Source organism: Calonectris borealis, chromosome 6, assembly GCF_964195595.1.
Source record: "Calonectris borealis chromosome 6, bCalBor7.hap1.2, whole genome shotgun sequence".
Taxonomy (NCBI): Eukaryota; Metazoa; Chordata; class Aves; order Procellariiformes; family Procellariidae; genus Calonectris; species Calonectris borealis.
This window is the reverse complement of record NC_134317.1, coordinates 36,098,105-36,112,604: the sequence shown is the minus strand read 5'-3', so window position 1 is coordinate 36,112,604 and position 14,500 is coordinate 36,098,105. Positions and strand designations below refer to the sequence as shown.

Sequence of the window (14,500 nt, the reverse complement as noted above, 5' to 3'; positions counted from 1 at the left end):
TTTATTTTTTTCCTTAACAGATGTCTAAATGACAGTACAAGTGGTCTTGCTTTGGTATGGGGTCAAGTGAATCCTCCTTACTCCTTTAGTGACGTATGTCAGGGGCTTGCCTTTGGGTAACCAGAAGAGAGGGAAGTGGGAAAGTTGGACCTCTTCACATGGACCTCTTTTTATTTTCAAAGTCTGAGAGCACTCTGTTTATTTTGTACTAGTTTTAGGTTTTTACATGTATTAGTATTTGCTGTTAGAATGATATCTACAAGGAAGAATGGGCTTCAGTGTTTTATATTGACTTTTATCAGTAACACTCAGAGGTACTAACTGAAATTGTGCTGTGCATTTCCAAGAGGTTAGTGTAATTTATCACAGTTCATTAGATCATAAATTCTTTGAAAATAAGGCCTATCTTTTTGATGTTTGTACAGCCTCTAGAATAATGAGATGGAGGCTCTAGGTGCTACCCTGATGCAAATAGTCGTAGATTAAAGTTCAGAATAAGTAAGCATCAGAAGACCTTGGACTTGACTCTCATGAGCTTTCTTCTCAATTGGAATAATTCAATGATAATGCAGGCAAGAAATGGGTGAATTATTATTCTCAGTTTAAAGATAGGGAACTGAGGTAATACTGGAGGTTTTCCGCAAATCTGCCCCAAATCTCTGTTCTCTAATCAGATCCCAAATTTTGAATTCTACTTCAGTGCCTTGAGCTCAAGACTAAATGTATTCTCAATACCTACTCTCTTACTAAAAAGGATTATGTTGCTATTTAGGGAAGACTCTAAATCCTTATATGAAGGATTTTAAAATACACTGGTTTCTTATTTTATGGTCACCTAACGATTCAAGTATCACTATAGTGATCTAGACGAGATTAATTTTACTACTGTAGTACCAGAATATAGGTCTTTTATTGAAAAGCATAATATTTTTTCTGAAGTAAGACAGCCAACATTAGTGTTGGATTAATTGCCATTGTAAAATAATTTATAAATTACTTTCCAACTCAGGTATGTTCTCTTAGAACAGTTCATCTGAGATGTCCATCTCATCCGCTGATGGATCTTAAGGTCATGATAATAGTGGTTTCATTTCATATCTGATGTGGTCAGGTTGAAATAGTCACTATTAAATGTTTTTGCAGTTTGCTAAAATAATCTTTCTAATAAAAAATCCAATTCCCAATTGTATTGTTCAGAGGCAAAAATATTTCCTATGTTTAGGTAGTCCTCTGCAAATTTTTTTTTAAATATCTACAGAATGGTAGCTTAAAGAGGCAGTTTTTTCTGTTCCAAGTATTATTTTAAAATAAATGACTCTCATCCTAGCTAGCTTTTGGAAAAAAATCTTGTTACTGATATTCTTGAAGTGCCTGAAGGCCTAGTGTTGAATTATGGTGATCACATATGTTTTATAGCTGGCTTTCATGTGAGATTATGTGAAGAAAAGACAGCTTCTTCTAAAAAACAGATTAACGAGAGAGAATATAAACATAAAACAATAATCATCACATTCCAATTACATGTAGGAAAAGTGAAAGACCCAGTACAGCTAAACCAATGTAAGACGTGCTTTTCTTGTGAAGGCTCATTGCCTATGTAGTACTTGCTTCCAGAACCTGTGATGGAATTGAAGGAGAGGGATTCAGAATAGGATTTGACTTCTATGCAGGCAGGACATTCATGAATAATGAGGCAGAGGTATGTTAAGGGTATGTTCCCAGTCTTTGAAAGAAAGATTTCCAGTATGTTTATGTTATTCCATAGAAATCTTAAATGTGATTCCTGATGATCCTTTAATAGGTTACCTTGTACTGTGGTCATGAACCTGTAGTAGGCGAAAAGGCTGTCAAACTTCTGTGTTTAAGTGCCACCCATGTAGTGTTAAGCTTCCATACGTTCCAGTACACTCCAGCCTCTGTTCTTCATTTTCTCTTTCAGCTTGACTTCTAGGTATGCTTTTTTTTATGGTATTATCCGTTTTCAGTTCAAATAATCAAAGCACCCAGAACCGGTGCTGGTTTCCCTATCCTTTTTCTTTTCCCAAAAGATACCCACTTTATTTTAAAGGTATTTTCTCAGAACTTCAAACATGATGCAATTTTGCGGTCACAGTTACTACTCTGCTTTGTCCCCTGTGTTTTTCTTCTCTGCTGCATGGAGCTTCTCTCTCTTTAACTTCCACAGATAGACAGCTAATCTGATTTTCACTTGGCTACCCCAGTCAAATATTCTCTGAAAATTTCTGAGGGTATTTTGTGAATACAGAAATGCAGAAAGATGTCTACAAGTGTCATTTGTATAAAATTAACAATACGTTTAAAGTAGTAGATGGAGCTTAGGAAGAAGTTTTTGGGAGCAAAGAAAAAAAAAGACATTTTTAGTTGGAAAACACAGACATTTTCTTGGCCACTTACATCAAAATACTGCTATTAATTTATGTGAATATGGTGTTTATTTTAGCACATTCTTGTAGATTATCCATGTGATTATGGATTATGCTTTACATACTTACTCAGCATATTTCCCCACTGAAGTTGCTTTACTACGAAAATGTTAGGCTCATTCTTTTTTTACAAATGTAGTGGTTCTCAGTGTAGGAACTCTACAGTTTAGGAAACAAAAACCAAAACAAAACAACAAAGGGAGTTCACACTTCATGTTCCTGTCCTTTAATACACCTCAGTACATATATCTGTCCTGTGGTGTCTATTATCTCCCCCACATATAAATTATTTGCTACACACTAAAGTAGTTATAATACTAGAATTTAAAGAGCAGATGATCTTCTGTGGTAATGATAATTTTAAAAAAAGTTTGGATTATGTTCAAAATCTGTGTTGCACGAAAAAATTACTAAAAGTGCTATTAAATTTCCAGGCTACTAAACCTTAAGCACTAGCTCCACACATTCATGATTCTTTCTCCAGAATAACTATTTTCTGGTGTGCTGCTTGTCCTCTGTTTGACAGCCAAGTGTTTCTATGAATCAAGATTTAAAACAGGAGTACTTTATTCTAATCTATGGTGCAGTAAGGCTCACAGTATTAAAAGTTCTGATTCAGAAGAGAGGCAATGTCCTTAAAATAGGCAATTTCATATTTCACATTAAACTGGAAAAGGGCTTTAATAAACTGAGAGTAATGGACAATAGTTATTTGTTCCTATTACTAAGGCTATTTGGGTTTGAATGAGAATTTTGTTCCTAACTGTGACTTCTGTTTTTTGTCCCATAGGGAATTCCTGTTTCTGTGTTTATAATGTCATTGCATGTTGCCACGGCAAAAGATACTACGAGTTCAGCATTATCATGTTAGTCAAGGACAAAAGAGGTAGAGCAAAATTTAGAGCAAATTAATTTAGAGCAAAATAAACTTTATTCACAAAATTGAAAATGTCTGTGGAATTGTATCTTTGCTTTTATAAGATACTGTTAATTTTTTCCAGTACAAAAGAGTAACTTCAATACTTTTCCATTTGTCTTTATTAATTTATATACTATATATATAAAAATCCATCACAATTTCTTCCACAACTTGTAGAGTTTATTTACATTGAACAGAGGAAGGCTTTAGTGATTTTTGTGTCCAGCTTCAGTCTGAAGAAGTTATTGCAAGCTGAACGCTTAGAATTGCACAATCCCACCTTGAAACGGCACATGGAAACTCCTGGCTGTTCTTGTACATTTTGTTATGAAAGAAAGAATCTGAAGCCTGCACTCGGATTCATGCCTAACAATGAAGTAATCTGCAAAATATCTCTTTGAAGGAACAGCCGCTTTCTGAATGACATCATGGCCTGTTTACTCATGTGGCTCAGAGGTGCACCCCTAATTCAGTTGCCTCATTCCATTAAAGAAATTCTGAGTTAATCAAAATGTTCCAAATGTTAGAAAGCTTCATCTTATTGGTAAAGCAGAATGTTTTTGCCAGTTTTATGAACTAAGATTGGTCTTATCAAATACTTAACAATGTAGCTTGTTTCTTCGTAAGAGTTTTTTTGTCATCTCGGTTCAGTTTTCATTGTTCTTGGGGAGGTTTTGTTTGATAGGCTGAATATTTGCAACAGGAAAAAAAAAGTCAGCAGGACAGATGGATCTTGAGAACGCTGACTTCAAGCTTTAACTTGCTATATTTTGTGAAAAAAGCTAGATAGCCTGCAGAATTCTAATACAGAGCACACCAGTACATGTTAGTGTTAAAGAAACAGTGGCATTATAAAAACCAGTGGGTTGATACAGCAGGGTAAACCAGCCAAAAACTAGGACGACAGTTTTGTCTTGTGCAGGGTGTTATAGTGTTAACTCTTAAGAAAATTGTTTTGAGAATACTAGCACTTGGGGTCTTGATGTTGCTATTCCTTTAATTGTAGCATTGTACTAGATTGGGGGTTTTTTTTTGGGGGGGAGGGGGGTCTGTCCTTTAGCTTTACGGGAATGCTAAAGAAAATGAACTGTACCCTGGGTAGACTAGTGGGTTTATACAAAGTAGTAACAATGAAAACATTTTCTCACACTGCAGTGCAGTGAAGTTCCCTGTAGACTTGCCAGTGTTGCTAGCTAGCATCTGCAGAGATTAAGTGGGAATTAAAGCAAAGGTGGTCTCTGTGTTCTAAAGTTTCTAGCAGAAAGAGTCTGTAGATGTAGAGCTGTTTGTGCTACTTCAGTACATTTGAGTGGAATACAGGAATTGTTGAAGTTGTGTCTTACAGTTAATGTAAATTAAATCACGGTATTGGCATCTGGTTTATGAAAAAAATGCAAACAAGATGTCAACTTTCTTACATTAAGATATTTGAAAATATCTAGGACTTGGTGAAAAATAGTATTTCAGTAAGTTTGCGGGCTTAGTCTGACTTTACTATTTCCATAAAGAAATGATACTTGAGTTTAATCCAATTCCTGTCGTGCAGAACTAAGTCTACTGTCTAATTACGGACTTTTAAAGCTGAAAAATCTGTCTACTCAGTTATTATGCCCTTCTGAAGCTGAAAAGTTGATGTTTAAAATAGCAGTGAATTATTTTTAGGTGGACTTTCTTCAGTTAATTTAGAGTAAATATTTTTTTACTGGGAACAATCCAGTCGGGAATACAAATCTTCTGCATTGAGGCATTCAAGCAGTATGATATATCTTCAGTGAGTGAGTATCAGAGGCTTCATGTTTGGAATATACCTTTCTAAAGGAAGTGCCAAGTTTGATAATTAGTTCTGTTTTCCCTGTCTGGATTCAGAATCGTTCTTATGAATGTACAGATACCCTTCCCTGTGCACCCACATTATCAGAAGCATAATCTGTTTGAATAAACATCTTCAGTGAATGTTGGTTCAATAACGATAACTCTTACAGAAATCAAGAGATACTGTATTTTAAGTTTCAGTGGGGAATTTAGAGTTGCCAGTTCTTAGTTCTTGGCAGTCAGAGACTACGTAAAGTATGAGAGTCACGATAGAGGATTGCAGGAGCTGGCAAGGGTGTTACTCAGCACCTATGGTTGGATGGCTCAGTTATTTTCTAGGCAAGTCAGAAGCAACTCAGAAAGACCATGGATATGGTCAAGCTAAATCACATTAATCAACAGTATGCCCATGTGATGAGTTATCTCTTGTTAGTTACCCTAAAACTTCCAGGCAATAACACTACAGGAGGCTCTGCAGAGTTGATGAATAGCAGTGGAGAAACAGAAGATTGTAATTTGATGCCATTGTTTGATGTTAGGTGAATCTCTGTGTTAATAGTTTCTGTATTGAAGCAAAGGAGGTATAACAACCTGATGATGGCCTTTGGATTACCCACAGACATCTCCTGTTGCAGTAAAAGGAGCTGACAGATGCTTCTGCCAATATAAATAAATAAATAAATAAATCTGTTCCCATGTGTAGATGCCAAAACTGGAAATGCTGAGTGTGTCCAAATTGAAACCCAGAGGATAAAGTTTGGAAGCATGTTGTTGTTTAATTTACTGCTTCATTTTATCCAGTCTCTGAGCAAAGGATTCTTGCATGTGAAAGGTAGTGAACAGTGCAGCACATGTCAAGAAAGAATGCTATCAAAAGAATGTGTGTCCCACTCACAACCAAAGAACATCATAAGAAATGATTTTTCTCCTGACAAATTTGTTCTCACTACCATCTTCCCCTGCCCTTGTTTCTTTCATGCCAAATATTATCTCTGATTTTTTTTGTTTATATATCAACTATGGGAAATGCACCTGGGCTTAAAAGAAAAACAGGCCTTCAGTATGGTGTATTATTAGTATTACTGTCATTTGTGCACTGCTAAAATCTTCCTCTTTAAGCCCTTTTCCTATACATCAAAAACTTTTAAAGAATTTTCTAAAAATTAATTGAGCTCACATGTTTTTTGCTCCAAGCTGGAGTATCCCTAAGGAATATTGGTATTACCCTCCTGCTGCTGCCTCCGTGCCTCCACTGGGTGGGAATGTAGAGCTCACTTAGACCAGCAGTGAACTGTTAGCTCCAGCTAACAAGTCTGCAGAGCAGAGTGAAAGAACTGTTTTTTCCTCATGCATTGTTTGAAGTGGAAGTAAGTCTGCATGTAACTGTGTTTCTTCTCAGCCTGCAGCTAAAATCTGGGTGGCTGTAAGGTGGCTGATAATGGTGTATGCAATGGGAGAGCAGTGTACACCCTCCCTGTCACCCCCCCAGCTCCATTCTAATCTTCAGATTCAGCCTAACCACTCTTCAGGGCATGATACAGTTTGAGATGTGCTTCTGAAGTGCTGTGTAGATTGATAGACTGAAGAAATAATGTTTTTTTCTTGTACAACTGGTATTTTCTATAGTGACAGTCTTGACAAGATAAGCTTTTTACCTTTTCTGCTTTCTTTCTGTATTCCAGCCTGCTCTTATCTTCCTTGTGGAGGTACTAGCTGTATCTCTTAACATTATTTTACCTTTAGGATTAGACGTTTTTATGCAGAGAACAGCTTTGGTAGCTGTGTTGCAATCTGATTTAAGTTTAAATACCTCCTTGTTGATAGCTCCCTTAGTGTATGTCCACACTGATCTCTCTGGAGGAAGTCTAAGTTTTGATCATTTACAAAGTGTGCCCTAAATTCTCCTGAAGTTCTGCTTACAAACTAACTGGTTATGTTAATATAAATGTATACTCCTATTGTATTCTCCTTTTTCTGTGCCCTTTAGTTTTTCCCATCTGGCTGTGGATTAAAATGCAGTGGGACTTGAGGAAGAATATGACCTGGTGTAATTATTCTCATTCTTTTGCCTTTAAAATTACACCAAGCTAGATTTAGCTTACTTGGACCACGCTTCTGCAGGTTTCTTCCCAGTGAGCAGCTATATAATTTCTTATCAAATCTAAACATGGGTTAGAAGACAGGTGTAGGCAGGATTAGGACTGCCATACATCCTCAGTTTCTCAGGCATCTTTACCAGAATATTTTTAGATGTTTCTGCTTCCAGCCATTCGGGTTCCTGGCAAGAACCACATCCAGAGCGTGGTGAGATGTACTGCTCCAAGGAAATGTCTACATTGTCTATGTCCATCAGCTGTTCAAAGACATGATAAGCTTTAGTTTTCCAATTATGTTCTTTATTATTTAGTCATAGCAACAAATTTAAAGACTGAGATGATTGCTTACACATTTGATAGTGAGGAGTTCTTAGTTACTACACTTTTAGAGAATAGAAAAAAGTACAAATTAAACCAGCGTGGCTTGTTGAGAGGTTGCTTAAAATTAAGCACAACATGTTTTTTACATCACTGTATCTGGAAGATGCTTTTGTTAACGGTTACCTAATTATTTTATGGTCCTTTCTCTAATGCTCTCTTTTTTCCCCAACATTTCAATAGCTTATCAAATAGATTTTTCTTTCTTTATATCTTAATTACTGTAAATATTTTTATCTCTGTTTTCTCACATGCATTTGGCTTAATTCTACTGATGGATGAAATACCTGGTAATATTTTATTTCCTTTAGAAGATTTCCATTAGAAGACCCTTCTTTTTTCTTTATATTTTTAATCATGCATTCCTTCCTCTTTTGGCAAATAGTACTCGAACACTCCCTCAGAAAAATGCGTAGAATGTTTTTCCTGTGTCAGAGTCACTGTTTGTGCAGAACATTACATGTCAGGCAAGCAGGGGATATTCAGGGAATGTGCTGATGTCTGTGGCACTTTTCTCTCTCATACCCTCATGTGGTGAGTTTGATTTCCGCTCTCATTTGAGCAGCAATCATGCCTGGGAGAGGCAGTTGTTTTTAAGATATCGCTAGAGAAGTGTCCCCAAAAGGGAAAAATCCAAACATTTATGTGCTCTGGCAAAAACATGTATTGGTAGAGAAGCTGTTACAGCTGGGGAACTGGACTGTCGGGTGGGGAAAGAGAAGGAACCCAAAATAGAAAGAGGTGTGTATTTTATAGTCCATATTGTACTTCTGCTGTTTAATTGATGGAGAAGACTCACGTATGCAAGGCTGAACAAAAATTGTTCATGTCTTAGGAAGTGATTAACAGCTTAGACATTTGTTCATCTGTTTTCTGCATAGCTTCAAAACTGGTCTCACTTCTCTTTCTTTCTGGTTTTATATTATATACTGTCATTCTGATGTTATCAGAATGTGGATACATTTGTCTTTCTTTCATCAGTAAATCAACATCCCTTCAACTTCTGCTGTAGAAGGAGCTAATTTGTCATATTTTGGCAGCAGGTATCCAGTAATTTTGCATTACTTTTTTCCTTTCTTTATTGTATGAGTTTGGTAAGGGTTTTTTTTTCATATAATTATGCATTTAAATTTACATAAAAGAACTTTTAATGTTCAGGGATTTCAGAGTAATAAAGAAATGTGGCACTGTGAAAGACTGGGGTTTTTTAAAGATTGAAATGTGGTGACAAAAGAAAACAGATGTTGTTTTATTACTAAAATATCCTACACTGCTCTCTACTGGAAGAGTGGAAGTCTATGTTAAATATTCAAAAGTGAACCTAAAACTATTTCTTAGTCAAGTTTTAGATTTAATGGTTTTTTTGACCCCTGTGAAACTAAATGAAACTAACTTTTCCAAAGGATGGATAGGGATTTTTCTATTCCCCCTAGGTTTTGAAGAAAAGCACTTGGATATACTTTGCATGTAAAAAAAAGTAGAATTTTGAGGGTCAAAAATGTTAACTGACAGCAGGAAGAATTACTGGAGAGTGTCTTGTTAATGACAAGGGAAAAAAGTGAACTGTTAACCTTAACAATTCACCTGACCTTACTAATAGTTATTGGGTATGTGATAACAGCAATAGACTTGTCAGAACTGTAAAGGATTCTGAATGCCTGAAGTTGCCCTACGTTTGAATTGACTTTTAATTGAGCCAGCAAAATAAAAGTAAAAAAGACTTACCTTTTCTTTTATTTTAGTAGTTTCTCCAGCCAAAGTACAACTATAAAAGCACTTTTAACAATTTCACTATGGAATTGGACCAAAACATGTCTTGCTCAAGTTAAATGCATAGGAAAATTTTCATTTCAACTACATTCTGAAGGAACATATATTCCCCACAAAGGGTCTGTTTACTAGTTTGTTGTGTAAGACAGCCCTCCTAGCCATTACAGGGCTGAATTATTCTCCCAGTTGCTGTGAATGATAAAACTTATGTTGAATCTCATATGATGAAATAGTGTCTGTTAATTCTCTGCAGCTGTACTATCTTGCAAGTATTTGCATGTGGACCGAGCACATCTGGTTGTCTGCTAATATTAGATTATAAACAGTTTGATCTGAGGTGTTTTTCTTGTATATGGCTGCTCAGCAGCTCACTTTCTTAATGAAAACATCAGTGAGGAAAAAACAAGCCTTAATATACTTTAAAGGAACAGTTAAACTGATTTGACTGATAAGATCCGTTGACCTCATAAAAGCTATTTCTCTGATTATAGACAGCTGCAAGTGAGATCAGAATAAGTAATATATTAGAAAAATAACCTTTCATCAGTTTGTAGGGAACGTGTTTGGAAGAATGGCAGACTGCAATGAAAAATGTGTAGTAATTTATATGGCGAAAAAATTGCCTTAGCTTGCTTTATGTTACACAAAATATTAAATGTCATCCTCATCCTTCTCGTTAGCACTAATCTTAAAAATATATATATATTTTAAAAGATGAGTCTAGTGGCATGCTTAACTTATTGAGCATTTTTTTTTAATTGGCTTATTATGTACGAAGTACACCAACTTCAAGAATAACCCTTTTACTAGTTGCAAACAGTAAATACATCTGAAAATAATATGTAAACATTTTTAATCTGTATTATGTATTTGATGTTAATGAAAACTTAAGAAATTAATGCATTTATTAAATTGCATATAGGATTAGTAGTGAATGATCTGAAGGGGAACTGCTACATTATTTTCTGTTTCTCTATTCTGCAATTAAATTAACCATGGGAATTGTATTAGCTTGACTCTCAGGAACAGTTATATTTCATGTTGTTGTTGTTGTTGTTGTTGTTCCTTGTCAGCTGGGTCTGCAGGAGGGCCATAGCTGCGGGAGGGAACCTGAAGTGACTAAAGCAATCGCTGACTTTTTAAGTTCCCATCTAGAATTCTGCATCAGTATTGCTTTCTAAAGGAGCCTGATCTTGAAAAGGGAAGTTTCATATTTACCAGTTTTGCTTTGAAATTTTTGTTGCAGAAACTCTTCCACGGTTAATATTTATACTATTCATGCCATTCAGCTGTTCCGAATCCTGATATAACAAATATTTGTTCTCTGTGTTTGTGTGAGATTTGGTGAGAAAAATCTGCTGAAAAGACCATAATGAAATGACCGTCTCCCCATTTAATGAGGATGGTGAATTAGTTGTTAGTTATTTACTTTAGAAGTCCCGGAGGTGGCAGCGCATCCATTGTGTTAGGGATTATACAAACACAGAGGCCTTCGTCACATTGAGTTTGTCATCTAAAGTCTCAGCTTTGCAAATTTATACATGTTTACTTAGCTTAACTATTACGACTAATGCCATAGTAATTGGTACTTAATATTAAACAAAATACAGTGATTGGACAGATCACACAGAAAAGGTACAGAGCAGATGAAAAAGCAAGCAACAAAAAGTCTCCAGTTAATACATTAGCTATACGTTAAACCTATATTGCATAGTCATTCTTTTGTTATAATTAGAAAATAACTTGTCTTGATTTGAAATTCTGTGAATATTTTGCCCCAAAATAGATCAGTCTAATTAATACAAATATTCAGAATATTTGCTCTTAATTGCTGTTTTTCTCTTACCAAAAATAAATAAATAAATCAAATGAGAATGCTTATGAAGGTCAGGCATGAACTGTGTAAGCAGTTATAACTAAAATTTGAGCTTACCTGAATAAAAAAAAAATAGAACTGCAGTTAACAGAGGTACAAATATATATCAGATACAAACAATGCAACCCATGGCATGGTCTCATCATCTCTGATTAATATTAACACTTAAACTACAAATCTTCTGTGTATTTCTGGATTAAATGCATCTTACTATATTTTCCTACGCTGAATAGTTTATTAAGCATAAGCTCTAATTCCACATCCAGCTCAAAACTGCTGAGAGCAATAAAAATTTCAGTAGTGATGCTTAATGTCAAAACCGATACTCATCTGGAAGGCAGCACATTGCAAATGACTGGTGAAATTCTGGTTGGTTAATCATAGAATCATAGAATGGTTTGGGTTGGAAGGGACCTTAAAGGTCATCTAGTTCCAACCCCCAGCCATGGGCAGGGACACCTTCCACTAGACCAGGTTGCTCAAAGCCCCATCCAACCTGGCCTTGAACACTTCCAGGGGTGGGGCATCCACAACTTCTCTGGGCAACCTGTTCCAGTGCCTCACCATCCTCAGAGAGAAGAATTTCTTCCTTATATCTAATCTAAATCTACCCTCTTTCAGTTTAAAGCCATTACTCTTTATCCTATCGCTACATGCCCTTGTAAAAAGTCCCTCTCCAGCTTTCTTGTAGACCCCCCTCAGGTACTGAAAGGCTGCAATAAGGTCTCCCCAGGGCCTTCTCTTCTCCAGGCTGAACAACCCCAACTCTCTCAGCCTGTCTTCATAGGAGAGGTGCTCCAGCCCTCTGATCATCTTCACGGCTGTCCTCTGGACTCGCTCCAACAGGTCCGTGTCCTTCTTATGTTGGGGGCCCCAGAGCTGAATGCAGTAAAGTTATGTTCCATAAATATTGAAATAATGCTCATGATGTTTCCGTATACTTTGGGTCTTGGTTGTTTATTTCTTTTGAAAATTGTTGAGCAAACCCAATTCGTATGTGTTTCTTCAGGTTTTGTCAGTCATTTAAACCTGTGCTTTCAACAGTTTATCTTTCTATTTAGACGCCTGCTTCTCCCTCCCCTCCATGATCAGAAATGGTAATTTCTGATTTGGGGAACATTACTATGGGCTTACAAATTCAGTGAAATTTAACAGATGCCCCAGCTGTGGCAGAAGCTTAATTTGGTGCTTACAGTTTCTAAGGCAGTAATGTGAATTAACATGAGGTACAAGCCCCTGGGAAAGCAGTATTTGTGGAAGCTATTGTTCATAGAAGGATTGGTCTGCTGCTGGGATTTATTGAATACAACGAAGATACATACTTCATCTTTCTTGGACTTTGAATCAGAGGGAGATAGCTGAGAGGGAAGGGGAGGGGAAATGACTCTATTGCTTTTGAGGTATCTTTTCCTATCTCAGATCTCAGTCATCTGGATGGAAATAAGCAAATAAGAAACTTGGGACAGCCCTGTGCCCTTCTGGAGAAGTGGCTGCAGGTGAGGCAGAGTACCCCAGGGCATCTAGAAGTGTACTTGACAATTCCACCCAAGGCCTGGCCCTAAATGTGTATCAAGAAGTACCAGGCTGCTTGCATTGGTAATGCCTCTGGAGCTGCCAGTTTCAAAACTACACAAATATTAGGAAACACGTGTGGATGAAGTATGTTCAGCCATCTTCCACTTCACCAGGGGCAGCAGCGACCTGTGTTCTCTGTTAATTGATCCTCGTCCACACTTGCAGCTGTTATTTCCTGTGTTTGTGCAGGATTCCTGTACCGTATATAATGTACCCTAGCCTGCTCACAAACTTTACAGGAAGTCGAGTGTGTGGTGTATAAATATGCTTGTGTACAGATACCTGGTATTATTAGTATTCCTCTTAGATTCTCATCTGTCCTTATCTACTTTCTTTCTTGTCCATTCAAGCTTGTGGTTACCTTTTTTTTTTACTCACATTAGCTTACATACATTCACTCACCTTTCCCTTTCTGTCTGTCACATGTAGTATCCATAATGTCCAAGAATCATTCTTCTTTCTCTATATGCATTTTCTGCAACTGTCACTTTTCCAGGGAAGAACACACCCTCTATTTAAAGTCATTGGAGATGTTGCATGAAAGACAACAGATCAATAATAGAGGTTTCTGCTTTGTTATTAGAAAACCTTGGTCTCCTAGCTGGAGAATTGTAGTAGTAGAGAGTATTGACAGCAGATGTGCCTAGTGTTTTGATTTGCACACTGTTGTATTCAAGATGGCACCTCATATTTCAAAGTCAGTAGCAAATTTATAATGAGACTTAATTCTTGGTAGAGCTGCAAAGCTTCAGCACATTGAACACAGTAAACACATTTCAAAGTTTTAATAAAATTAAAAACTTTAGAATTACTATGTTGAAAGCATCTGTAGCTTGGCAAATTTTTCTTTTTGAAACTGCTAAGACTTAAAAATTATACGTACCTCTGTGTGTCATGTTACACAGAAAATTGTGTACTTTAGAGAAAAAAGGGGGTTTGTTCTTTCTTGCTAGCATTATTTTGGCATGGTGTGACTTAAATCAGCTGTACCTCAATGTGAAAGTCAGGCAATTTGAAATTAATTAAATTATTACACCGGTACGGGTCGGGCAGGATTATTGTACCTTTCATAACAGTATAGTAGAAGGCAAGCAAAACTGTACAGAAGAATGTAAAGGCATTTCAGTGTACAAATTAAGAAATGGTAAGGGCCCCTTGAAGTATCATGCTTTGTATATTAACAGGTGTATGTTTGGTTTTCATTAAAACCTTACTTGGTAAAAATATGATCTCTCGTAGAAATTCTTTGAATATGAGCCTTGTGTTTATGTAAGTTGAAGCCTAGTTCCTTTAAATCTATGAAATTACTGCACCAAGCAGCTCTGAGAGCAAAATCAGGCCTTTTTAGTTTATCTGCATCACTGTATGAAAGTTTTAGTAACATAGTCCAAACCGTTGGTTTATGTTGATTCATGGGAAGTATCTTATATCAGTATTTTTGGGGCATTTTTTCATTATTTTCCAAAAAAGATGATATTACCAAAATCATTTTGATATTACCAAAATGACAATTTCCCAGTGGAAAAAGGTACTTAGCCTCTAATTTACAGACTTGTATAGGATCAAGATAAATAAAATGTTTTTTAAAAGCTGTTTTTAATAACTCTTGTATTTGTCTAATTATAATTTA

The 14,500-nt window shown here is 36.2% G+C and overlaps 1 protein-coding gene across 3 annotated transcripts in view; it reads left to right on the top strand.

Annotated features, from left to right (window-relative positions):
* GULP1 (GULP PTB domain containing engulfment adaptor 1) overlaps positions 1 to 14,500 on the top strand; it is a 168,691-nt gene that overhangs the window by 108,661 nt on the left and 45,530 nt on the right. The window lies entirely within an intron of this gene.